The sequence below is a fragment of the Balaenoptera ricei genome, chromosome 5 (genome assembly GCF_028023285.1).
Source record: "Balaenoptera ricei isolate mBalRic1 chromosome 5, mBalRic1.hap2, whole genome shotgun sequence".
In the NCBI taxonomy this organism is placed as follows: domain Eukaryota; kingdom Metazoa; phylum Chordata; class Mammalia; order Artiodactyla; family Balaenopteridae; genus Balaenoptera; species Balaenoptera ricei.
In genome coordinates this window covers 114,936,327-114,962,344 of record NC_082643.1, presented here as the reverse complement: position 1 = coordinate 114,962,344, position 26,018 = coordinate 114,936,327, and positions in this window count along the sequence as shown.

The following is a 26,018-nucleotide window of genomic DNA, read 5'->3' as shown; positions in this document are numbered from 1 at the left end:
GTACAGCAAAGTGACTCAGTTATAATATATATATATTCTTTTTTTTAAAAATTTATTTGTTTATTTATTCTTCGCTGTGTTGGGTCTTCGTTTTTGTGCGAGGGCTTTCTCTAGTTGCGGTGAGCAGGGCCCACCCTTCATCACGGTGCGCGGGCCTCTCACTATCGCGGCCTCTCTTGTTGCGGAGCACAGGCTCCAGACGCGCAGGCTCAGTAGTTGTGGCTCACAGGCCCAGTTGCTCCGCAGCATGTGGGATCTTCCCAGACCAGGGCTTGAACCCGTGTCCCCTGCATTAGCAGGCGTACTCTCAACCGCTGCACCACCAGGGAAGCCCTATATATTCTTTTTCATATTCTTTTCCATTATGGTTTATCACAGGATATTGAATATAGTTCCCTGTGCTATACAGTAAGACCTTGTTTTTTAATCTTATACTTAGTAAATAGTTTGTTCTTCTTAATCCTCTACCCCTATCTTGCCCATCCCTCTCCCCACAAGTATGACTACTTTGTTCTCTATATCTGTGAGTCTGTTTCTTTTTTGTTATATTCAATAGTTTGTCTCATTTTTTAGATTCCACATGTAAGTGATATCATACAGTATTTGTCTTTCTCTGTCTGACTTGTTTCACCAAGCATAATACCCTCCAAGTCCATCCATGTTGTTGCAAATGGCAAAATTTCATTCTTTTTTATGGTTGAGTAGTATTCCATTGTATATATATACCACAACTTTGTTATCCATTCGTCTGTTGATGGACACTTGGGTTGCTTCCATATCTTGGCTATTGTAAATAGTGATGCTATGAACACTGGGGTGCATATATCTTTTTCAATTAATGTTTTCATTTTCTCTGATATATACCCAGCAGTGGAACTGCCAGATCATATGGTAGTTCTATTTTTAGTTTTTGAGGAACCTCTGTACTGTTTGCCATAGTGGTTGTACCAATTTACATTCCCACCAACAGTGTACAAGGATTTCCTTTTTTCTACTTTTTTTTTTTTTGAACATTTTAAAAAAATTAATTAATTAATTAATTAATTTATGGCTGTGTTGGGTCTTCGTTTCTGTGCAAGGGCCTTCTCTAGTTGTGGCAAGTGGGGGCCACTCTTCATCGCGGTGCACGGGCCTCTCACTATCGCAGCCTCTCCCGTTGCGGAGCACAGGCTCCAGATGCGCAGGCTCAGTAGTTGTGGCTCACGGGCCTAGTTGCTCCGCGGCATGTGGGATCTTCCCAGACCAGGGCTCGGACCCGTGTCCCCTGCATCGGCAGGCAGACTCTCAACCACTGCGCCACCAGGGGAGCCCATTTTTTCTACTTTTGTTATTTGTGTTCTTTTTGACGGTAGCCATTTTGACAGATGTGAGGTGATATCTCACTGTGGTTTTGATTTGCATATCTCCGATGATTAACAATGTTGAGCATCTTTTCATGTGCCTGTTGGCCATCTGTATGTCTTTTTTAGAAAAATGTCTGTTCAGGTCTTCTGCCCATTTTTAAATGAGGTTGTTTTTCTGATGTCGAGTTGTATGAGCTGTTTATATATTTTGGAGATTAACCCCTTGTCAGTCATATCATTTGCAAATATTTTTTCCCATCCCGTAGGTTGTCTTTTTGTTTTGTCAGTGGTTTCCTTTGCTGTGCAAAAGCTTTTAAGTTTAATTAAGTCCCATTTGGTTATTTTTGCTTTTGTTTCCTTTGCCTCAGGAGACAGATCTGAAAAAAATATTGCTACAGTTTATGTCAAAGAGTGTTTTGCCTGTTTTTTTCTAGGAGTTTTATGTTTTCCAGTCTTACATTTAGGTCTTTAATCTATTTTGAATTTATTTTTGTATATGGTGTTAGAGAATGTTCTAATTTCATTCTTTTACATGTAGCTGTCCAGTTTTCCCAGTACCATTTACTGAAGAGACTGTCTTTTCTCCATCGTATATTCTTGCCTCCTTTGTGGTAGATTAATTGACCATAAGTGTGTGGGTAACTATCTCCTACTTTCTTTCTTTTAAAAATTTCTATTGTGAATTATAACATACATTCAGAATTGTACATAAAACATAAATACATTGCTTAATAAATTATCTTAAACAAACACCTGTGTAACCACCACCCAAATCAAGAAGTAAAATACTACCAGTTCCCCCAACCGCCTGTGTGTCCCTTCCCATTTACCATCCTTACCAAAAGACTAGAAATTTTTAGCATTTTAAAAATTGAGATCTACTTCACACAGTACAAAATTCATCATTTTAAAGTGTACACTTCAGTTGTTTTTAGTATATTTACTATGTTGTGCAACCATCACCACTGTTTAATTCCAGAACTTTTCCATTCCCCTCCTTACACCGCCCCCCCCCCAAAAAAAATCCTGTACATATTAGCAGTTAGTGCTAATTCCTCCCTTGCCACATTTTCTGGCTATCACTAACATACTTTCATCTCTATGGATTTACCCCTGTGGACATTTCATGTAAATGTTATCAAACAATATGTGTTTGGCTTCCTTCAGTTAGCATGTGTCAATACTTTCTTTTTTTTTTATGGCTGAATTAGTATTCCATTGTATGACTGACTATACCACATTTTGTTTGGTCATTCATCAGTTGATGGACATTTGGGTTGTTTCCACTTTTTGGCTATTATGAATAATATTGTTATGAACAAATTTTTGTGTGAGCATGTTTTAAATTTTCTCAGGTACATTCATAGGCGTTGAATTGCTGGGCCATCTTTTTTTTTTTCTATCTCTGCAATGTTTAGTAGAGAGTCTCGTTCAGAAGTGGTATCAATAAATAATGGTTCAACTGAATTAAAGTAGATGGCTGTCATGGGCTATAGCCAGGTGTTGGAAGAGGTCATCGAGAGGACACAATTGCTGGTTGACTGTGAGCTGGACTCCTGACACACTCCCCTGTACTTGGAATGTATGGGCCGCCTACTATTCCCATACTAGCAACCGCTTCAAGGATGCAGTCTTGAGAGAAAAGTGTTGTTGAAACCCTCTGAACGGTGTATGTGACTGAACCCATTAAGGCCTCTCTATAAACTTTTGAGGTTCTGGTGGGCGGGTATGCAGATTTACTTGTAGCCGCCCAAGACAAGCCTCGTAAATAAGTTCCCTTGCTTATTAAAGCTGCCACCTACCAATTCCGAGTGGCTGCCTCTTTCTTTGTTCCCTTCCTGCCTTTCGTGTATGGCAGGGGAAGCCAGTTTCGAATTTCGCCCCCCCGGACGCCTAAGGTTGTGAGCCATCACCAGGTCTGCTCACAGAAACGCTCCAGGAGAGAATCATTGGAAAATTTGTATGTTTTACGACAAAGTTGAAGGTAAGGAAAGGTTGCAAACCAAGGTCACAGAAAAGGGAGATTGTACAGCCGCTGGTGCAATAAAGATTTTAGAGCCTAGAGCTCGGACAGAGTCTTGGTGTTAAGGCATTTTGACAACCGAATTATGGCTTTATGAGGAAACGTCCAGGCACTGACTTGGCCCTTTTGGCAGGACTCGGGTAAAATTCCAGGAGTGCCTTCTTTAGAGCCTGTGGACCTGGTGAATCTCATTCTTTTCAGCCTGCTGATCATGATGATCACTTGGGGCACATGCCTGAGAAGAACAGAAAGGGGCAACAGTACACTGAATGTTCTATGTTCACAGATAAATCTTTTTTTTTTTTCTGTGTTCTCATACATTTTTTGATGTTTTGTATAACTTTCAAATAGAACTGATTCGTTCCCCCCATTAGTTTTAATTTCACCATCAGTAAGTCCAGCATTTCTCAGACCAGGATCTGGGACAATAATAGCTGAAGCAAAACAGGCAAAAATAATGCATGCACTTGACCATCTCAATTCCGCAATTATGAAGTTGGTCCTGATGTTCTTTTTAGAGCAGAACTCCTTAACCTGTGGTACATAAACATGAGTGACAGAGAGTCCAAGAAACCCTGGAAACTGCATGCATAATTATATACATGCATATTTGGGGATAAAGAGTTTATTGCTTTTTATCATATTCTCAAAGGTATTTGTGAACGTAAGAGTAAAAGACTGCATCTCTAAAGCATTGTTGAAGGAATCACATTTCTTCATTAATTCAATAAATGTGCATTGAGAATATAATGTGGGACAGGCACTGTTTTGAGGCTGAGATACAGCTGTGAACCAGACAGATTCTTCTTTCATTGAACTTATGTACCAAAGAGAGCCACGTTTCACAAGAAATGTCATGGAAATCAATTAGAGAAAACACAAGGAAAGCAAAATGCTCACATTCTAATCTCAGATTAGACATATATGACCGAAGAATATACAGTGGAAAAGTCAGTCCCAGGGTTCTTATTTATGTAGAGTCAAATATCTGGACAGTTGACCTAATTTTTCACTTTCCACTAGATTCTTTACACATCGTAGACATAACTGTGGTGTCTCGAATGATTTAATTTCTTCATTTTAAATGGTCTTGCAGCTTTGAGACTCTCTGAACAGTCTGATATAATGCATGTTGGTACAAGGCAGTTCTAATGTGATTGGGACCTGACCATTTGCAGAAGCCCCTTCCCCACTGTGAACGTCTTTGTTCTTTCCTTTGCTCTTATTTGGCTGGAGTCCTCCTGGTCAGGTTAGCATTAGCTGCCACTGGATGGAGCTGTAGTATCAGGCAACTGATCTTTCTATAGATTCAAGGAGTAATTTCCCTGACTTGCAGCCATCAATTTGCTTAGCTGTAATACGTAAAAACTGTTGATTTCCTGCAATTTTGGAGTGCAATATTTTATTATTTATTTGGCTATATTCCCTGATTTCTTTTGCAGAGTCTTAAGATATACATATATATTTTTAATTAAGAGTGTTAATTTTGTTTTGATAATTTCATGACATCCTTCAAGATTAGTAGAGAAATCCGGGAGTATTGCAAACCAATACCAGTAATTACTAGTGTAGGTGTATTAATGCTGCTGACAAGTGCTTTGTACAGACTTAATAAGAAATGACATGACTTAAACTCTTCTTACACTGGGGACCATTCAGTGGTTTTCTGTTGCCTTGAGATAAATTGCAGAAATTATGTATTGAAACATTTTTCAAGTTTTACTAATGTTTATATAGTGGAAACTATGCCCAGGAAAATTAGTGTTATTTTTAACACCATACCAGCAAGCTTTCAATTTATCTGAATAGCTACCTAGCTATCATTTTCTATCATCTATCTGTCCCTTTCTATCCATAATCTGTCTTAACTTCTAGTGCTCTGTAATCACTCTCTATTAATGGGAGATTTTTTTCATGAAAAAATATTATTTCTAAAGTCATCAGCTAAATTATTCATTCCTTAATTGCTAATATTGGATCTAGAATCAGGATCTTAACCAAAGGCTAATAAAAGACTAAGAGGACCTATAAGTGGTGAGTTATAGTTATTATTTTATTTATACCATCATTAACTTAAGATATGAGTCACCTAGATATAGCCCTGTATTCTTTATCTCTAGTTTCATTGTTCTCCTCTGTTTGCAAGAATGATGTCTCAGATCAGAGGCACACTCAAGGATTGACCTGCCAATTGTAATATATATATTTATATTCCCCTGATTGAATTAAACTGGAAATTTTGTGGTTTTGGATTAGAAATGACTGTCACCATTCTCTAAACATCTTTTTCAATGCTGTTTCTTGGTTTCTTTCTTTCTTATTCTTTAATCAATTAGTGGTGAATTTTCGATAAAACTGTTCAATTAAAACATTTGTACATGTATACCATATATATATACCATTTATTACTTTGTGATTTAAAGACTTTTGTAAAAAACCAAAATCAATTTTATGAAACCAGTTAGACAAGTACACTATTTCTTCACTGTTGTTGATTTTTTTAGTTGCTTGTTTTCCATAAAGAAGATGAAAAGAAACGGCTTCTTAATGTTAAAAGTTGCCATGACACCTTCACAATGAAAGAGTAAATTCTCATTTGAAAGACATGTTTAGAAAATTTAAAAGACAGATCTTGTGACTATAATATCAGTTCCCTGGATTGTAGGGTAAAATAAAAACACATCTGCCCAACTCACTAATTCTTTTGTCTGATTCACTCATTAGATGCCACAAGTAACATCTGTCAAAAAGACAGTGGGATATATGGGCAGAACATGGGGTTTTTGTTGGACTGACCTGACATTGAACTCTAATTCCAGCTCTTACTTAATTAGTCTAATTACAGACAAGAAAGATCTGGAAAATCTGAACTATCAGCCCAAGAAGTTTATACTTAACAGGAAATACCTTAATAGGCATCTCTGATGCATTCTTGAGATAAGAAGTCATGATTGGAACATGTTTCTGTTTGTCATTCCTCCAAGGTTCAAAGTGGAAGCATATGATTGGCTGGAAACAGGTCATATGTTCCTGTTTTGGCTGCCACTGGGCAGAGAATCAGGTGATTTCTTCCATTTGCTCTTATAATAAAAGGTGAGGACTCTGTATCCTGCCAGTAATACAGGAAAATGAGATTGGAAAAGAACGGATGGATGTGAGAGACACTGTGGTGGTAGCTAAAGGGCTTGCACCCTGGTTGGGTATGGTGAGGAGGTAGAGAAAGAATGACATAACAAAAGGTAAAGCACGATGTAAACCAGATAAATGTTTGAACCTTCAGTTAAGAACTCATTGTAGACCCTGAAAAGTGCAGCTTCAGTAGAGCAGAGAGGTTAACAGCTAAATTGCTTCTCTTCCAAATGTTCTTTTTAGACTACTGCTGCTTAAACAGATTTTCACCTTTATGAGCAATCTATAATTTGCAGTCAGTGTTAGATTAACACTCACTGTTCTCCAATATTTTTGTATGTGTGATCATGCTGCAAGATCTTTTATTGTTTGTTAATTCTACAGGGTTGGGAATGTTGAAAATGAAACCCAGAGATAGATTTTACAATTGCTGGATTAAAATATCAGTTGAATTTACATCTTTGCCAGGGCTCTGTCCAGTGTTCTTTGTATGTTAGTTTTCTGGCCTAAGCTCGAAAGACAGCAACTTGAGTATAAGGACATTTTTAGGATCTCATACTTTGTTTTTACCTACTATATTCAGGCAATACTTGACAAACAGTTCTGAACAGCTCTTGTTTGAGTATAGTAGACATGCAGTGAGGGTCTCACATCCACTGCATGTCAGACCTACTTCCTTGCAGTGTAATGAGCTGTACAATTATAGTAGCCGTTGTAATTATTTGTATAAATGTCTATCTCCCAACTAGGTTATGAAGTCTTTGAAGACAAGGATGTTGTCTCATTCACCCTCGAATATACAATACCTCAAATCCACAGTGTCTTTTATATTTAACTACATTTGAGTGTTCTTGTCCATCTTTCTCTATCTTTCTGAGCCAGTGCTCTTGGCAGGGTTGTTCTTCAGCCATCAATGTTGGGGCAGTAGACTCTGGGCTCATGTTTCCTGTCTGGCTTCATTTGTTTTCAACATAACCTAGGGATTCAATAGTGTTTATTGAACTAAGAAATAAAGATAGAGAGGCTACACTGCAATTATTTCCTCTTCCTTATGGCTAGAAATATTACTAAAGGGCCATGAAACTGAAGGTGAACCGAGAGAGATATGTTTGTCCCTCCATTGACTATTAATTTGGTAATTAAGGAATGAATTCTAAAAATTTTACTCTGTAATGCAGACTTTCAATATGGCCACATGTAATTGATGCTATACTTTAATCTGAAAGAGACCATTTAGGAGTTAGGTATGGAATGCTTTTCATTTAAGGACTCTCTTCCATAAAGATTCAAAGGATTAAGATTTAAAGGTTTAAAACTCCTAGCTAAGTTGCACATGACTCATACTCTGAAATGTTTCCCATTAGGAATAAAACTGATCTTATAGGACTTGGACTTCTTTTCTAAGTTGCTTTCTATGCTTTCAAAAGCCACTAGTACTCCATTTTACTTTCATGTGTAACTTTGTGCTAACAAACTTAAAAATTTATCCACACTATTACAAGTAGCTAGTAATCACTGAAGTGACTTTCAGACAAAGAAAAATGAGAAATAATTGCTTCTCAGTTCTTGCTGGTCCCAAATAGTAGTAAAAAAGAATCAGTATGAGTGTGGGAAAAGCTTATGACAAAATATACAGCCTCAACAAAACCAGAATAAATTGAGAAAGAAAAGCTGATACCTTCATTTAGAAGGAACTGCAACCTGTACCCTCTGCTGCTCTCTAACGCCATCAGCCAGTTAGGAGCTGTCTTGAAGCTAGAGCTTGAGAAGATGCAGCTGAATTAGACTGGCTGTGTTAATGGCCTGCAGGCAACCAGTTTTGTGACTTAGTTCAAGAAGGTGGAAATTGGTCAATTTGGTGTTGTAATTAGGTTCTTAGCTTCTTTTTCTAAATTTGTCTATTTTTAACTGAAGGTTTGTTGTCGCAGTCTACAAAACCCAAGAATGTATAGGTGGGGTTCTTAAATATGAGAAAAATTGTATTTTCTCTTTCCATTTCTTAAAAATAACTCTTATCGAGATTAATGTAACTTTGCACTAGGGAAAGCTTTGCTGTCTTTTGGAAATGCATTTTCCCCAATGTTTCTATATTTAATCCTTTCATAGCGTGCCGTTTATCTTCAACTTTACTTGTAAGAAGTCACTTATATTTTTCTTAAGATTCTGAGACTTACCAGATCATAAAGAATCATAGAAAGCTGTTTGTCAGCCTTTAAAGTCCTGGCTTTGATTTTGGGAACTCTGTTTTTTTTCCATTTCTCATTAACAGACTGATAAGACAGATATCTTATGATAACTGTGGTGGGAAATTTTTATTTAAGTTATTTAAGATAGTACCAAATAATTCTTTAAAATTTTTAATTACCTTAGCGCCATCTTGTGGCCCAATTGTGTTGTCTGTACGGGTCAAACCCATTAAATGTAATAAACTATATAATTTTTTTTGTTATGATGAAGACCTTAAGTTTCTTTCGATAACATGGTAAAATTCTTATATTCTACTATATTACTTAAAAAATTCTACATATTCCACAGTTAGTTTTAGGAGGCAATCCAAAGGTTAACCTGATAAATCTGAGATTACCGTAATAAATAATTCAAACTGAGACCAGCCAGTAGAAACAGATGGTGCTTCTGGAAGAACTTGAAAATTTTCCACTCTTAAATGAACATAAACCTTCTGTCTGGAGCTGTGCAACTACATGGACTTATGAGCATGCCTGTAAATCTATGTAGTTACTTTTTTTTTTGTGGTTTCGAGTCACATTCTTTTAATTTGATGCCTCTCAAGGTATGGAAAGCAGAAGCTAACTCAAAACACAAGAGAACAAGTTCTGGTTATTCTCAGTTTGTAGTGCTATCTTTCCTCTTCTTGTGATTGCTTCCTGCTTCTCTGTTTTGCATGTGAGACTATGTATTCCAGTAAAGGACAAAAGACATTTTAGCAAGCTTTTATTATACCTAAGCCTGGGTTTAACTCCCTAAATAACTGAATAGGCATATAATCCTATAGATTTCTTAAGATAGTGAGTTGAGTCTAGATGGATTATGACATTTTTTTTCCCTGAGTCTTTTCAAATGATTAGCAACACTTCTGTGGACAGTTGTGTTTGAGAAGTAGCACTGGTTTAGATGAATAATCTGAAGCAAAGAGCAAATAAATCTGCAAAATGAAAGAAAGAAAGAAAGAAAGAAAGGAGAGAGAAAGAAAGAAAAAGAAAACTAAGTGAATGCATGTGATAACACTGTTTTTATCCATCTATTCATGTAGATATGTTGATTTCTTTTGACTGAATTTTTACCCAAAAGACACAACAAACTGTTGGTAAAGCTGTAAGCTTAAGATATGGTTGGTGAAGATGAGCTTGTCAAGAGCTTTTTTTTATGGAGAATAATAAGTCATGGACTCATAAAAGTGATGTTAGAGGATCATATGAAGTAATATAGTGTGTGTAGTTGTTACCTAATTTATTGTTTTCAATTTTATTGGTTTCAATTTTTATTCTTAATTTTTTGTAACTGGCCATCTTTTATTTTTCTATAATTGAAAAAATCATTTCACAAGGAAATGGAATTGCACAAATACATTGCCTGAATATTTGTGTCCTAGCAATGTGCTGACATTAAAAATTATAGTTGGGTTCCCCAAACGCTGGCAAGGACGCAGAGAAACTGGAACACGCATACATTGCTGCTGGGAATGTCAAATGGTGCAGCCACTTTGGAAAACACTTGGGCACTTTCTTAAAAAACGAAACGTCCAACTCTAATATAACCCAGTGATTGCACTTCTGGGCATTTATCCCAGAGAAATAAAAACTTCCATTCACACAGAAACCTGTGCATGTTTATAGCAGCTTTATGTGTAATAGCCAAAAACTAGGGAAAACCCAGATGTCCTTCAACAGGTGAATGGTTAAACATACTGTGGTACATCTATACCACACTACTCAACAATAAAGAGAACAAACTACTGATATATGCAACAACTTAGATGAATCTTCAGAGAATTATGCTGAGTGAGAAAGCCAATCCCAAAAGGTTATGAACAGTATGATTCCAATCACAGGCATGCCTAGTTTTATTGTACTTCGCTTACCGAGCTTTGCAGACACTGTGTTTTTTTTTTTACAGATTGAAGGTTTGTGGCAAGTGCATCGACCAAGTCTATCGATGCCATTTTTTCCAACATTATTTGCTCACTTTGTGTCTCTGTCATATTTTGGTAATCCTTGCAATATTTCAAACTTTTTCATTATTATTGTATTTGTTATGGTGATCTGTGATCTGTGATCTTTGATATTACATTTTTTTAGACATAGTACTATTGCACACTTAATAGACTACAATATAGTGTAAACATAACTTTTACATGCACTGGGAAACCAAAAATTAGTGTGACTTGCTTTATTGTGATATTCGCTTTATTGCATAGTCTGGAACTGAACCCACAGTATCTCTGAGGTATGTAGGTTCTTGAATGACAGAATTATAGAGGTGAATAGAATAGTAGTTGCAGTGGTTTAGCATGGGGGAAGGGCAGAGGGGAAGTGGGTGTGGCTATAAAAGGGCAACAGAAGAAATCCTTGTGGTAATGGAAATGGCCTGCATCTTTTTTTTTTTTTTTTTAAATATGATGGAACTGCACATTTCTTTTTAATTTTTAAATTTATTTTTATTTTTTGGCTGTGTTGGGTCTTTGTTTCTGTGCAAGGGCTTTCTCTAGTTGCGGCGAGCGGGGGCCACTCTTCATTGCGGTGCGCGGGCCTCTCACTGTCGCGGCCTCTCTTGTTGCGGAGCACAGGCTCCAGACGCGCAGGCTCAGTAGTTGTGGCTCACAGGCCCAGTTGCTCCGCAGCATGTGGGATCCTCCCAGACCAGGGCTCGAACCCGTGTCCCCTGCATTAGCAGGCAGATTCTCAACCACTGCGCCACCAGGGAAGCCCCTGCATCTTGATTATATGAATGTTACTGTCCTGGCAGTGATATTGTACTACAGTTGTGCAAGATGGTACCACTGGGGCAAAGTGTGTGTTATATGAGATCTCGTTATATTATTACTTACAACTGCATGTGATCTACATTTACCTCAAAATAAAAGTTTAATTAAAAATATATAGCAGGGTTTACCAAAAGATAACTCAGTGTTGAATTGATGAATACACACTCAGGATTGTTTCCTAAACCTTCCTATTTAAATTAAGTCTATTAATTTATTAAAAATTTGGGTCATTCCATACAGCATCCTGATTGTGAAAGATATATAATTCAATATGCTGTCAACATTAAAAAAGTTTTTACTATATCACTGTAATATTTATGTTGTAAAAATGGTTGTATTACTATTTGTAAAGAGAAAGAAAGAAAAGAAAATTAGTATTTCCTAATGCAAATAACTTAATTCACTAAGAAAATAAATACTGGTAAAGTAATTTTTGTCTTGTATGTGTGTTCATCACCACAGCTTAATCTTAATAATATTGTTTTAAACTTTTTCAATAAATCCAGATGAAACAGAACTGTTCTCTAATTAACTTTTTAGTCAAAGTTAGCAAAGCAACCTTTTCATATGTTGAGGGGTATTTATTATCCTGCCTCTATACGTGGCATTACCATGCACAAGACCCACACTGATCTTTTGTTTTTTTGAAGAATTAATGGATTAATCCTTCTTTTAAAAAAAATTATTTATTTATTTATTTATTTTTGGCTGCGTTGGGTCTTCGTTGCTGTGCGCGGGCTTTCTCTAGTTGCAGTGAGCGGGGGCTACTCTTCATTGCGGTGCGTGGGCTTCTCATTGCGGTGGCTTCTCTTGTTGTGGAGCACGGGCTCTAGGCATGTGGACTTCAGTAGTTGTGGCTCGCGGGCTCTAGAGCTCAGGCTCAGTAACTGTGGTGCTCGGGCTTAGCTGCTCCGAGGCATGTGGGATCTTCCCGGACCAGGGCTCAAACCCATGTCCCCTGCATTGGCAGGTGGATTCTTAACCACTGCACCACCAGGGAAGTCCCACACACTGATCTTTTTTGATCAAAGTTAGAAGAGGAATTATTTTCTACATCTGCAGTTATTTATTTATTTTTTTAGATTTTTTTTTTTTTATTGGGGTATAGTTGTTTTATATGTTGAGAGAGCCAGGGAATTCAAATAAGCAGTGTGTCTATGCCATATACAAACAGAATTGATAAGTGAAATAGTCAACTTCGAGTTAGCTGACCATGCTGTTCTATGTATCTAAGGAAACTGATTTTATTTTATCAAATAGTAGACTGGATATTCTAGTTGTCATAAACTAAAACACAATTCTCAGTGAGCTTTTAATCTCAGAATTTAAAAAGAATCAAAATATCTTCCTAGCAACTTAAAGACACTGTAGTGTTTACATATTTCATTGTGTCCTGCTTGGTTGAACACATCCTTCCAACCATGGAGCATTTGATGTCTATTTCTTATCACACTACCCTACAAGGTCAGCTTAATTTCATTTGGGATATTAGCTGATATAAGAAAAACTTATTTCAACATTATATTGGGATCTTAAAAATTAAAAAGAAATATATTGTATGTGCAAATATTGAGGAAAATTCTAAGGCAAAAGAAGAAATGCCCCAAAATGGGTAGATTAGTTAGATAATCTGAATTAAAAAAAAAAATCTTCTGCTAAATTTACTCACTTATTTACAATGCTTCCTAACTGGCTCCACCTTTAACTGATGGACAGACTTAATCTCTTTTAAAGTATCTAATCTCTTTCTGATTTATTGGCATAAACTCCTTGACAGGTGTTTTTGTTTGTTTGTTGTGATCTGTGACTTTCCGAAAGGGTATACCCCTGGGAGCAATGGTGCTGTTATATTCAGAGCTGTTTTTCTTGTGGGATGTATTTCTTTACAAATACTAATTCTGTGATTCAGATTAGAAGAGTGAATATATACTCCCATATTTCTGTTCTAAATGTCTTATAGGACTTATGAGATTAAAAGAGTTAATATATATAAAGTGCTTGGAATAGTGCCTGACACATAGTAAGTGCTATATATCTTAGCCATTATTAATATTATATTTGTTATTATTACTGTTATTTGCTTGGCTCAATTCTTGGTGAATATTCCCCTGCAATGTCAGTAATTTTAACTCATTTTCAAGCACATTATTGCAATATCAGATAGCTATCAAAATAATGTTTTGAATTTTAATTCAGTTCTCACGCAGAAGGTAGTTTAAAAAATCCTTTTTAATTGTAAAACATAACACACATACAGAATAGTACACAAAATAAAAATATAGCTTAATGATTTATTGCAAAACGAGCATCCATGTAATCCATTCAGGTCAAGAAAGAGTACACTGTCACTCCCCAGAAACCCCCTTCCATACTCCCTCCCAATTATTGCCCCCTCTATCCCTCCTAACGTTAATTAATGTCCTGGCTAATAAAATCATTTCTTTGCTTTTCTTTATAGCTGGGCTCAAGCACATGTCCATAATTCCTGCAGTTTAGTTTTGTCTATTTAAAAAACTTTATGTACATTAAACTGACATAAATTCTTTTGAATCTGACTTTATCTCAACAGATTTGTTTGTAAGAACTATCCATGTTATTGTCTGAGTGAAGTTCATTCATTTTCATTGTTGCATAGAATTCCATTGTGTGAATATACCATAATTTATCATTTTTCATTGATTGGCACTTGCGCTGTTTCCAGTTTTTCTTATATTATGAATAATATTGCCATGAACATTCTTGAACATGTCTCTTGAAGAACATGTGCACACATTTATTATTGGCTATATACCTAGGAGTGGAAATGGTGGGTCACAGGGTATGCATATCTTCAAATTTAAAAGATAATTCTAAGCTGTTTTCCATATTATTTCTATTAACATTATTCCTGCCATCAGTGTTAGAATTCCCAGTGTTCTGCATACTTTCAAATACGGATATTATCAGACATTCTTATTCTGGCCATTCTGATGGGAGGTTGTGGTATCTCATGGTGACTTTCATTTCCATTCCCCTCATTACTTATGATGTTGAATGCTTCATATTTACAGGCCACTTAGATATCCTTTTTAGTGAAGCACTTATCTAAGTCTCTTGCACATATTATTATTGCATTGACTTTTTCTCATTAATTTGTTGTGAATCTGTTGCTCACTGTATTTATTGTAGTTATCTTCCGAGTTTGTGGCTTGCCTTCTCACTCTCTTTGTGGTGTCTTTTGAAAAACGGAAGTTTTGAATTTAATGTAGTCCATCTTATGAATCCTTTCTTTCATGATCTTTTATGGTTAGATTTAATGTAGTCCAATTTATCAACCCTTTCTTTTATGGTTTTTCGGTTCTGTTTAAGAGGTCTTTCTCTACCCCAATGTCATAAATATATTCTCTAATATTATCTTCTAGAAGCTAGTATAATTTGCCTTTCATATTTTTGTACATAGTATGAGGTAAAGGTCAATTTTAATTTTTTCCCACAAAGGCATTCACTTGTCTCAGAACAAATTGTTAAAAAGATCATCCTTTTCTTGCTCTTTTGCAGCGCCATCTTTGTTATAAATCAACTCTCCACAAATAAGTAAATGTTTCTTGGCTCTATATTCTGTTCCATAGTTCTATTTACCCATCCTTTTGCCAATACCACACAGTTTTAATTATGTACTTTTATACAATCTTGACATCAGGATAATTTTGGCCTTCATTATCTTCATATATTGTACATTTAGGATCAGCTTGTCAAATCCTACAAAACAAAATAAAGCAAAAGCCTGCTAGGATTTTAATTGAGATTGTATTGAATCTATAAATGGTTTGGGGGTATACTGATTAATTTCCAAGGTAAGGGTTTTTTTCTAAAAATTTTTAAAATTTATTTTACCTTAATTGGCCAGAAAACATACTATAACTTTCAGTTTGTTAAAATTTATTGGAATTTGCCTTTTGGTTTAGAAGAGGGTCAGTTTTTACGAATGAGTTATACGTGCTTGAAAAGAATGTATATTGTCATTGAGGGCAGTGTTCCCCGTCAATTGGTTCAAACTTATTAATTATATTGTTCAAATTTTCTGAGTTCTTACTGATATTCTGTCTGTTTATTCTAACACTTACTAAAAAACGTATATGTTAGGATCTTCCATTATGATTGTAGATTTGTCTAATTCCCCTTGTAGTACTATCAATTTTTGTTTTATGAATTATGAGGCTAGCTTGTAATGTGTATACCAATTTAGAGTTATTATATTTCCTGGTGAGTTAAACTTTTTTTTTTTAAAAGAACATTTATTTATATATTTATTTTTGGCTACATTGGGTCTTTGTTGCTGCACGCGGGCTTTCTCTAGTTGCGGGGAGCCGTGGCTACTCTTGGTTGCGGTGCGCCGGCTTCCATTGCGGTGGCTTCTCTTGTTGCGGAGCAGGGGCTCTACGTGCGCGGGCTTCCGGGCTTCCGTAGTTGTGGTTCGTGGGCTCTAGAGCGCAGACTCAGTAGTTGTGCCGCGCGGGCTCTAGGGCGCAGACGCAGTAGTTGTGGCGCAGCGGCTTATTTGCTCCGCGGCATGTGGGTTCTTCCTGGCCCAGGGCTCGAACCCGTGTCCCCTGAGTTGGCAGGCGGATTCTTAACCACTGTGCCACCAGGGAAGCCCGTGAGTTAAACTTTTATCATTATTAAATGTGCTGTTTAATCTCTAGGAATGACTTCAAATCTGCTGTGTTTTATATTAGTATATTATGTTTTTTGGTTGGAGTTGCATGGCATCACTATCATTCTTTTACTTTCCATTTTCTGTATCTTTGCTTTAGGTATGACTATTATAGCATATAATTAAAAAAAATTCAATCTATGATCTTTTTCTCTTAATTGGAATTGTTTATTTTTCACTTATTGTAATTAATAATTAACTTGAGTTTATATCCAGATACGCCATGCAAACACTAACCAAAAGAGAGCTAGTACCCCTGGACTTCAACGCCTTTCCTTTTACCTCTACAAGACTATCAGCAGCACCGTTCAGCTTCTTAGCCATGGAGTTGCTCCTTCTGGATTTGTCAGTTCCCTCAGAGAATAAGTAGTTTCAAATGCCAAGCTCATTTCCTTGGTCCTCAATCTCCCCAAATCTTGGCCTGGTTATTCTTCACTATTTTTTGGCCTTCCAGTGCCTTGGAGCATGTTTTTTATACTTTGTTCAGTTTTTCTAGCTAAGTATTTGTGCAAATTATCTACTTTGTCATTACTGAATTCCTACAATCATGTTTTTAAAAGTCCTCTAGAGAATGTGGTTAGTCAACAGAAACTCTCTGAATATCAAAGAAGAAATTATATAAGATTGAAATTGTTTTTCAGAATTTCAGTAATAATAAATTGCAATCTTTTTGTCATGATCCTTTTGCAATCTAAGTGCTACAGAAGCCTTACTCAAAGATGTGAGATACAATACAATTGCTGTGAGTTCAGCAATACATTTTAAGGTTACAATATGATGACAGATACAGAAATCAATGTCATAATATAATCTCGGCAGCCTAGGGAAAATCCGAAGTGCATTGTATTTATTCTTAGGATATAACCAACTAGTCCCTTATAAATAAAATGTACACTGTGATGTCATATGTTTCACTGTGTGAATTATCACAAGTGCCTCTTTTTTTATAAATTTATTTATTTATTTTTGGCTGCATTGGGTCTTCGTTGCTGCATGTGGGCTTTCTCTAGTTGCAGCGAGCTGTGGTGCGTGGGCTTCTTACTGCAGTGGTTTCTCTTGTTGCGGAGCACGGGCTCTAGGTGCACGGGCTTCAGTAGTTGTGGCACGTGGGCTCAGTAGTTGTGGGTCATGGGCTCTAGAGCACAGGCTCAGCAGCTGTGGTGCCTGGGCTTAGCTGCTCCACGGCATGTGGGATCTTCCTGGACCAGGGCTCGAACCCGTGTCCCCTGCGTTGGCAGGCCGATTCTTAACCACTGCACCACCAGGGAAGCCCACAAGTGCCTCTTCTGTAAGAAGCAGTTCTTTAAATTGAAGCCCCATCTGCCTTTCCTGATTATTCTTTTGAAATTTACGTTATGAAATTTCCCCAAATATTTAATTTGTATATATGTTTAAAGTTATTTGAGTAAGAGCCCAATACATGTTTTGAATTGGATTTACCAATTATATTTTCCCCTGGCGTATAGCAAAATTTAAATGGATTTTTTTCTTTCCCCTGCCAGGACACATCTTTATTAATATATAGCTTTAAGTTAAATATTAATACATCTCACTCTGAAAATCAGTATTCAACTTATGCTTGGGCACTTCCAAAATTGTTCAAAATATTTAGAATAACAAAAGTATAGGTTGATTGTAAATATTCTACATTTTCTTGAAATACCCAACAGTAAATATTAGAGTCCTGATACTATTCAAGAACCTCCAGAGTGAAAACCTTGCTGCAGTAATCCTGCTTTACCTATGATAAATGCTTATGCTATCAATGGGCTCTAGTGAAGACCACTTTTCCCATTGGTGGAAATAAGTCAAAGTTCTTTTTCTAGCACGGGCTTTGAAGTCAGACCAGTCTGGTGTTTCAATCCAGGATCTCCACTGTCCAGCTTCGCTTTGGGTTCCTTAACATTTTTAAAGTTTGTTTCCTTATTTATTAAAATGGAGAAATCTCTGTGTGAAGGGTCCAGAAAAAGAAAACACTGAGCCACAACGACTTTCACAAATTCCAGAACATCAGTTTGAGACAGCCTGGGGTCTATGTGTTCTGTTACAGGGTTTATGTGTAGATAGTGTAGCAGAGTTCTGGGTTTACTCTACATTTTACTTGGATTAAAGATTTAAGCACATTAATATATGCTCTTTTTACTCTCTTTAAGAGATAATTTTTTTGTAACTTTGTTACTAATTAAATTCTGTGTGGGGGCAATATGGTAAGGGGTTTTATCAGAAAATCTCAAGTGGCTACTGGTCTAGAAGAGAGGTCAGCACACTACATCTTGAGGGCCACATTTGGCCACAGCCTGTATTTGTAAATAGAGTTTTACTGGAACACAACCCATTTGTTGTGTAGTATTATCTAGGGCTGCTTTTGTGCTACAATGGCAGGGTTGAGTAGCTGTGACAGAGACTGTATGGCTTGCAGAGCTTTAAATATTTGTTATCTGACCTTTACAGAAAAAGTTTTCCAAGCCTGGTTTAGAGGATAAGAAATACAGAAAGTCAATCTAAGGCTGGTTCTATACTCTTTCAGTGGATCCCCTATTAGTTCATTACTTTCTGTGTCTGCCCTTTCTTCTTCCTCTCCCAAGCAGAGTACTAAACAAGATTGAACTCTTCTGCCTTGTGCTTCTTTATTTTCCTAGAAAAGAGAACCTGATCAGTCACTTATACCTGACTGAATTAACTTATGTGTGACTAACTGCTTTTAGGAGCAATTTTGTTTTAAAAAAAGGAATTGAATAAAGTTTATCCAATAGCATGAGTCTTTTAAAAGTAGAACTTCATTTAAAAAATTTTTTTACACTTGGCGGCGCCTTGTACTTGCGGGATCTTAGTTCCCCGACCAGGGATTGAACACGGCCCACTGCGTTGGAAGCTCGGAATCTTAACCACTGAACCGCCAGGGAAGTCCCAGAAAGTAGAACTTTAGACTTTTTGGCATCTGGGCAGGAACAGTTTTTAAGGAGTCAACAACATCTTCTTGGAATGCTTAGGTAGGCAAATTGTCATTTCATTTCAGTGGTCAGGTTTGTTTCTATAAAGTTACCATCTTTTTTTAATGCACCTATTGTATATATATCTCTAACTCTAAGTATATAATCTCTATTTGTCTATCTATCTATATCTTTATTCTTTTCAGCTCATAGGCCTACTTATGCATTCCTCAGTACTTTTTACCCATGTATCTGAAAACTGGCTTAACCATGTCTTTCAGACAGAGATTTGGCTTATACCCAAAGAACTATACAGTATAGTGGTCAATAATGTAGTTAATATGGTTACGATAATTTTACATTATTATCATTATCTTTATCATCAATGTTTATTCAGATCCAAATAAGCAGCTATTTGTAACAGAGATACACATTGTTTTAAGCAATGTGATAATGTTTGTAGTTAACATGTTTAATACTTACTATGTGCCGGTACTTATGGTTCCAAGTACTTAATATATATTTTTATTCGTTTTAACTCTCACAATAACTGTTGAGATGGATACTATTTTTATCAGCCCCATATTTTACAAATGAGGAAACTGAGTTACAGAGAGGTTAGTAACTTGCTCAAGGCTACATGGTTGGTAAACAGAGGAGTCAGAATAAAATCCTAGAAGTCTGGCTCTGAAGTCCCTGCTGTTAGGCATCGTGCTATGTTGCCTCCAGACAGCTATGTTCAAATATAATATTTGCTTACAAAAATTACACCAAAGTATTCCTCTGAGTAATTAATTTCTTCAAGGAAATTAAAATTTAATTTACATAAATTACATAAAATGTGTCAGAAATAATTTGTTTTATAAAGAGTATTGCATTTATAAAATAAATACTGGTCTCCTTTACCCACTCAGGTTTTTTTTTTTTCTTACCAATTTTCATTCTTCCTGTATTTTTTGATTTACACATGCACCATCTTTTAATGAAATCCAGAAAAGGGAACTAAACCAAAAGTCAATACACCTTTGCCAAGGTTAAAATGAATGGCTCTGGGGTGTTTTCTGTGGAATGACACTTAAGGATTTACTGCTGCTCTCCTGGCTGCTTCCTTATCTCTCAATGAACCTCATAAGTTGGAAATCCACACAAGTACCCCAAGTCATATGTTGAGTCATATGCTGAGCTTTTCTCTGTATTGTCCTTCAGCCGAAAAGAATATTGAGTATTGTGTAAGGATGCAACATGGTGTAGTGGAAAGAACATTGGATTTGGTATTTCAAATCCTGTGTTCAAAATCTGATTCCATTTGTTACTAGCTTTATAACCTTGGACAGATCACTCAACATCTGAGTTTCAGTCATCATATTGGCAAATGGGGATAATAATATCTATATCGTATGGTTATTTCTGAGGATTAAATGAGATAGCAAGTGAAAGTGTGTCCTAGATATTAATTAAACTTTAAATTGCATTTTATTCTCCTTTTAAGATCTTGATGAGGAGAGCACATACATATCAAATGAAACTGTGTTTGTAAAATACAAACTACATAACTCATCACCTTTCTTTCATTACTTCATTTAAATATATATTTTACTTGGCAGTATCATGCCACACCTGTCAAAAAATGATAGCAATGAGAATAATCCAGCCATTCCAGGATCAGTTTTGTTCAGAGTAACACTCAGATTCTGTAATATCCTGATGGAAGCCTGTTACAGATATTTTTTCCTTTGTTCCTCATCGACAGTGAAGAAACCAGTCACTGTCTCAAGACAGTCGTGTAATGTTGTATTTATCGCCTATGAAACTCATAAGACACACGGAAGATATTTTAGGTATATCATGTGTTGGGTAGTTTTTGTATCCAAAGAGATAAGGATTCTTTAGAGACTTGTAAGTGCTTAATTTTCATTATAACCTCATGATGTAATCAGAAAAATATATTCTTTGCTGCAATTAAATTAATAAATTAAGGTGGCAAATCTATTTAGAAGAAAATATTCTGGATGACTATACTGCTTGTTCTCTGTGTTCATGGGTATTTGACTTGGTGAGTAGCAGGAGGTTAGGAGTGATTTCACTTTTAGCTATGGTTGTGAAAATATGGAAAGAAAATCAATCTCTGATCACCACAGGCTAAAGACTTATCATAAAATATTCTGAAGTGATATTTTCTTTGAGACTGGTAATCCTCTGACATGCACCAATGAACTAGAGTCATGGAGAAAAAAAAAAAGGTTTATCTGTATAGTAACCAAATAGTTAATACATGTTACAGCTACTCATTCAGAAAGGAGCCTTTCTAGACTCTGCCAGATAGTCCCCTTGGAGCTCTGAGCCTTCACAGAGTTCCTTCTGTTGTTAATTCCTATCAGGGTTGTCATAGGAAAAAAAATAATGTCTGGTTGTTGATGTAGCAGTGCAACTTTACTTAGGGAATCTTTGTTGTTTGACAGAAACAGGGCATTTGTCCCTAATAATTTTCATAATGGTGTAACGTGCCAGTTTCAAGGTGTTACAAAGCTAAACTAGCCATATATAGTTCCTTTCAGGGAGGGCTATGGTTGTGTCTACAGCTAAAAATCTCTAACAGGTATACCCCAGAGATGCTAAAACATTAACCTTATGATCTTTTGCTGGGAGCTATGGTAATTTGTAACCATATCTTTCAGGAATTTGTTTGCATCCAAAATAGGGGAAAGGGCTATGTGCTGTTGAACACCAATCAGTCATTAAATTCCTTGTAATCAGAAGATGAAGAAGTCTGAAATGTCTCCTCTTAGAATTAGCCAAAATAATGAAAGTCTAATAGATAAAGTTTAGGGCTGTAATCTTTGCCTTTCAGGATGGCTTCACATAAAATGAGATCATCTTGGCTCATGTTAGACTTAGTAATTCAATTCCCAGCCTTAGATATTCCTTGTGTACTCTCTCTTTTCATAGTATAAAAGTTTTTTTCTTATGATGTATATTGCTTTTGCAGGTATTCCTCCAAGCAATTCTTTGCCTTTCCATAAATTTAAAGGGACCATATAACAGTTTAACACATTTAATAAACAGACTTTATATGGAAATAATTTTATGATTTGTAGCGAGTTAAAGTTTATCTTAAAAAGTTCTGTTTTAGGTTTGCAAAGCAAACGAATCATTAGGTGATTTAAGAGCCCATGGTAATGATAATTTAAATAAAAACTCTAATGTAAACCTTCTGCTCCAATATTCATTCACTTTTCCTTCAAGCTAATAGGGAAATCTGGACTATGTACTGGGAGCAGTGTTTAATAAGACAAAATATCTCTTTATAAAATTATTTTGCTTACATTTGTAAAAGTGACAGCTTAAGAGGTTACTCCTATAACTGACAAAAGAAGAGAGGAGCGGCAGGTCAAACGGCTTTTAATAGGCCATGCCATCCTGAGTTTGCATTTGTAACTTACAGGTTCACATTTGTTTGAGTCCAAGTTTTTTGTATAACTTCTTCTTAAGTTTATTTATATAATTTGTTCCTACCAGTGCCCTGGGTCATTTATTACACCTATTAACTTCTCTCTCTGAAGAGATTCTGCCAGAATTCCTTAACAACCATCTTTGAGTCTGTTTCTTCTCTCCTTAAATTTAAGATCAAGGGTTTGCTGGCCCAGTGTGTTTTGAGCCTGTTTTGCTGCTGGCCTGATTATCTTTTTCTGTGGATAAATAGGGGTACTGTAAGTCACCAAACTGGTCCATTTTGTGTGTTGAAGCACCTTTCAAAAATATAAAACACATAAAAAATTTTTCAAATCTTACATTCAATGTTAGCTGGAGCAGCTTCTTAATATTATATTCAGGTACTTCACTGACTTCTAAGCAGAGTTTTCATTTTATATACTGAATATTTTGTTCATAGGTTGAGATGAGCATTCTTTTATTATCATACTTTTGCTTTTCTTGAGAAAACATAGACTGGGAAACCTTCACTCTAACCTATCTTTGGCTGTGAGTACCTGCACTCTAATTATCAGAATTCCCATTTATTCAAGTATGTTTCTCTCCTAACATAATCTCAAAATTATGTAATCATAGTGATTAGAATTGTTTCATTAAAATGTAATTTAAAACAGAATAGGATTGTACAATAGACTCTTAAATGGTGGAGGTAGTTTTAAAATTACATTTACATGACACCAAATTAACTGGTTGAAAAAGGAAACATTTTTAATGTTAAGTAACAATTTAATATTATTTCAGTAAATTTAATTAATGCTATTCTAAGAAAATAATGTTGAGGTGTTTAAAATGGTTAAGTCATTTTTTAATCGGGTTGTGTGTTTGTTTGATATTGAGCTGTATGAGCAGTTTATATATTTTGGATCTTAACCCCTTATTGGGCATATCATTTACAAATATTTTCTCTCATTCAGTAAGTTGTCTTTTTGTTTTGTCCATGGTTTCTTTTGCTGTGCAAATGCTTTTAAGTTGGTCTCATTTGCTTATTTTTGTTTTTGTTTCTTTTGCCCTAGGAGACAGATCCAAAAAAATATTGTTAAAATTAATGTCAAAGAGTGTTCTGCCTATGTTTTCTTCTAGGAGTTTTATGGTTTCTGGTCTTACATTACATTTAGGTCTTTAGTCCATTTTGAGTTTATTTTTGTATATGGTATGATAAAATGTTCTAATTTTATTCTTTTACATGTAGCTGTCTGGTTTTCCCAGTAACACTTATTGGAGAGACTGTCTTTTCTCTGTTGTATATAATTGCCTCCGTTGTTGTAGATTAATTGACCATAGATATGTGGGTTTATTTCTGGGCTCTCTATTCTGTTCCATTGATCTATGTGTCTGTTTCTGTGACAGTACCATATTGTTTTGATTACTGTAGCTTTGTAGTAAATGGGCAAGAGGCTTGGATAGACATTTTTCCAAAGAAGATATACAGATGACCAACAGACATATGAAAAGATGCTCAACATTGCTAATCATAAGAGAAATGCAAATCAAAACCACAGTGAGATACCACCTCACACCATCAGAATGGCTATCATCAAAAAGAACACAAATAACAAATTTTGGTGAGGATATGGAGAAAAGGGAATCCTAGTACACTGTTGGTGCGAATGTAAATTGGTGCAGCCACTATGGAAAACAGTATGGAGATTCCTCAAAAAGCTAAAAATAGAACTACCATATGATCCAGCAATTCCACTCCTGGGTATATATCTGAAGAAAATGAAAAGATTAATTCAAAAAGATACATGCTCCCCAATGCTCATAGCAGCATTATTTACAATAGCCAAGATGTCGAAGCAACCTAAGTGTCCATCAACAGATAAATGGATACAGAAGATGTGGTATATATATACGATGGACTATTAGCCATAAAAAGAATGAAATTCTGCCATTTGCAACAACATGGATGGACGTAGAGAATATTATACTTGGTGAAATGTCAGAGAAAGACAAATACTGTATGTTATCACTTATATATGGAATCTAAAAAGTAAAACAAATGAATGAATATAACAAAACAGAAACAGACTCACAGATACAGAGAACAAACTAGTGGTTACCAGTGGGGAGAGGAAAGGGGACAGGGGCAAGATAGGGGTAAGGGATTAAGAGGTATAAGTTATTATGTAAAAAATAAATAACCATAAGGATATATTGTACAACACAGGGAATATAGCCAATGTTTTATAATAACTTTAAATGGAGTATAATGTATAAAAATATTGAATCGCTATGTTGTATACCTGAAACTAACATAATATTGTAAATCAACTATACTTCAATTAAAAAAATAAGTGGTCAAGCAAATATGAATTTTTTATAGACTCAGCCACATTGAGAAACTTTTAAATATTAAAATTCCTATTTGTTGGCTTTTAACACAACACTCTGAAAAGATCCTGCTTCAGAGGTCTATACTACTTTGTTTTTATCTCTAGGATAGTCTGTGTACATAAATTATTTGAATGAATTTAGTAAAAATCAACACTCCAATGGTTGAACTTAGTAAAAGCAGCTACATGTCATATAATTGGAACTTTTTCAACCAGGTATTCTGTGTAATCAGGGATTGTTTGAATTGGATCTCCTTCCTTACAGAAAAAACGTTGAGTTATCAAGATAATTGTGCTTTTAATAAGTTTTCCATAGATTTCGTAGATGTGTAATAGCTAATTACTAAAAATAAGAAACTCATAAGATATACTACAGTAATATAGTTTATGTCCAAGTTTAGATTCTGTTATGTGAGGGTTGCTTCTTGCTGTTCTGGGCATTGGTTCAGACATATCACCCAAATAATATCTTATGGGTTTCTTAAACTTGTACTATGGATTACATACTACATACATAAAGGTTGCAAGAATCATAAACATACATATGTGAACCATACGCCTTTTCAAATTTTTAGCTTTATGCAGGGAGGGGTACAATCATGGGCGTGTAAATAAATATTAAGATTAAAGACTACTTGTTGACAGAGACTATTGATCACAAAAATTTGTTCTCTCCTTCCATAATAGAATTATAAGGTAAATTATAAGGTGAATTAAAGACTACACAACATTAGCTGGGATATGAGAGACTACATGTCTCAGTCTTTCTCAGAGGTGGGAGTATCCATGTGTGTAAATTCTTACCAAAGATATATGAGAAGTTATGTGTGACTCTTCTGGGCTTGGGTCTTAAGACATATCTAATGAGCTGAAAAACATGTGTCTACAGCTTCTTCCAGGCAGAAGAGGTGCTAGAGGAGTAGCAGGGTGGGAGAAATGTGCTTCATGGATCATGTGGACTAAAGACACATGTCAACATGGACTGCTGTAGCTTTAGACCCGAATATTACACCAGCATAACCTTCACTCTACCTAATCTTTGGCTATGAGTGCCAGAAGCTTAATCATTTTAAATC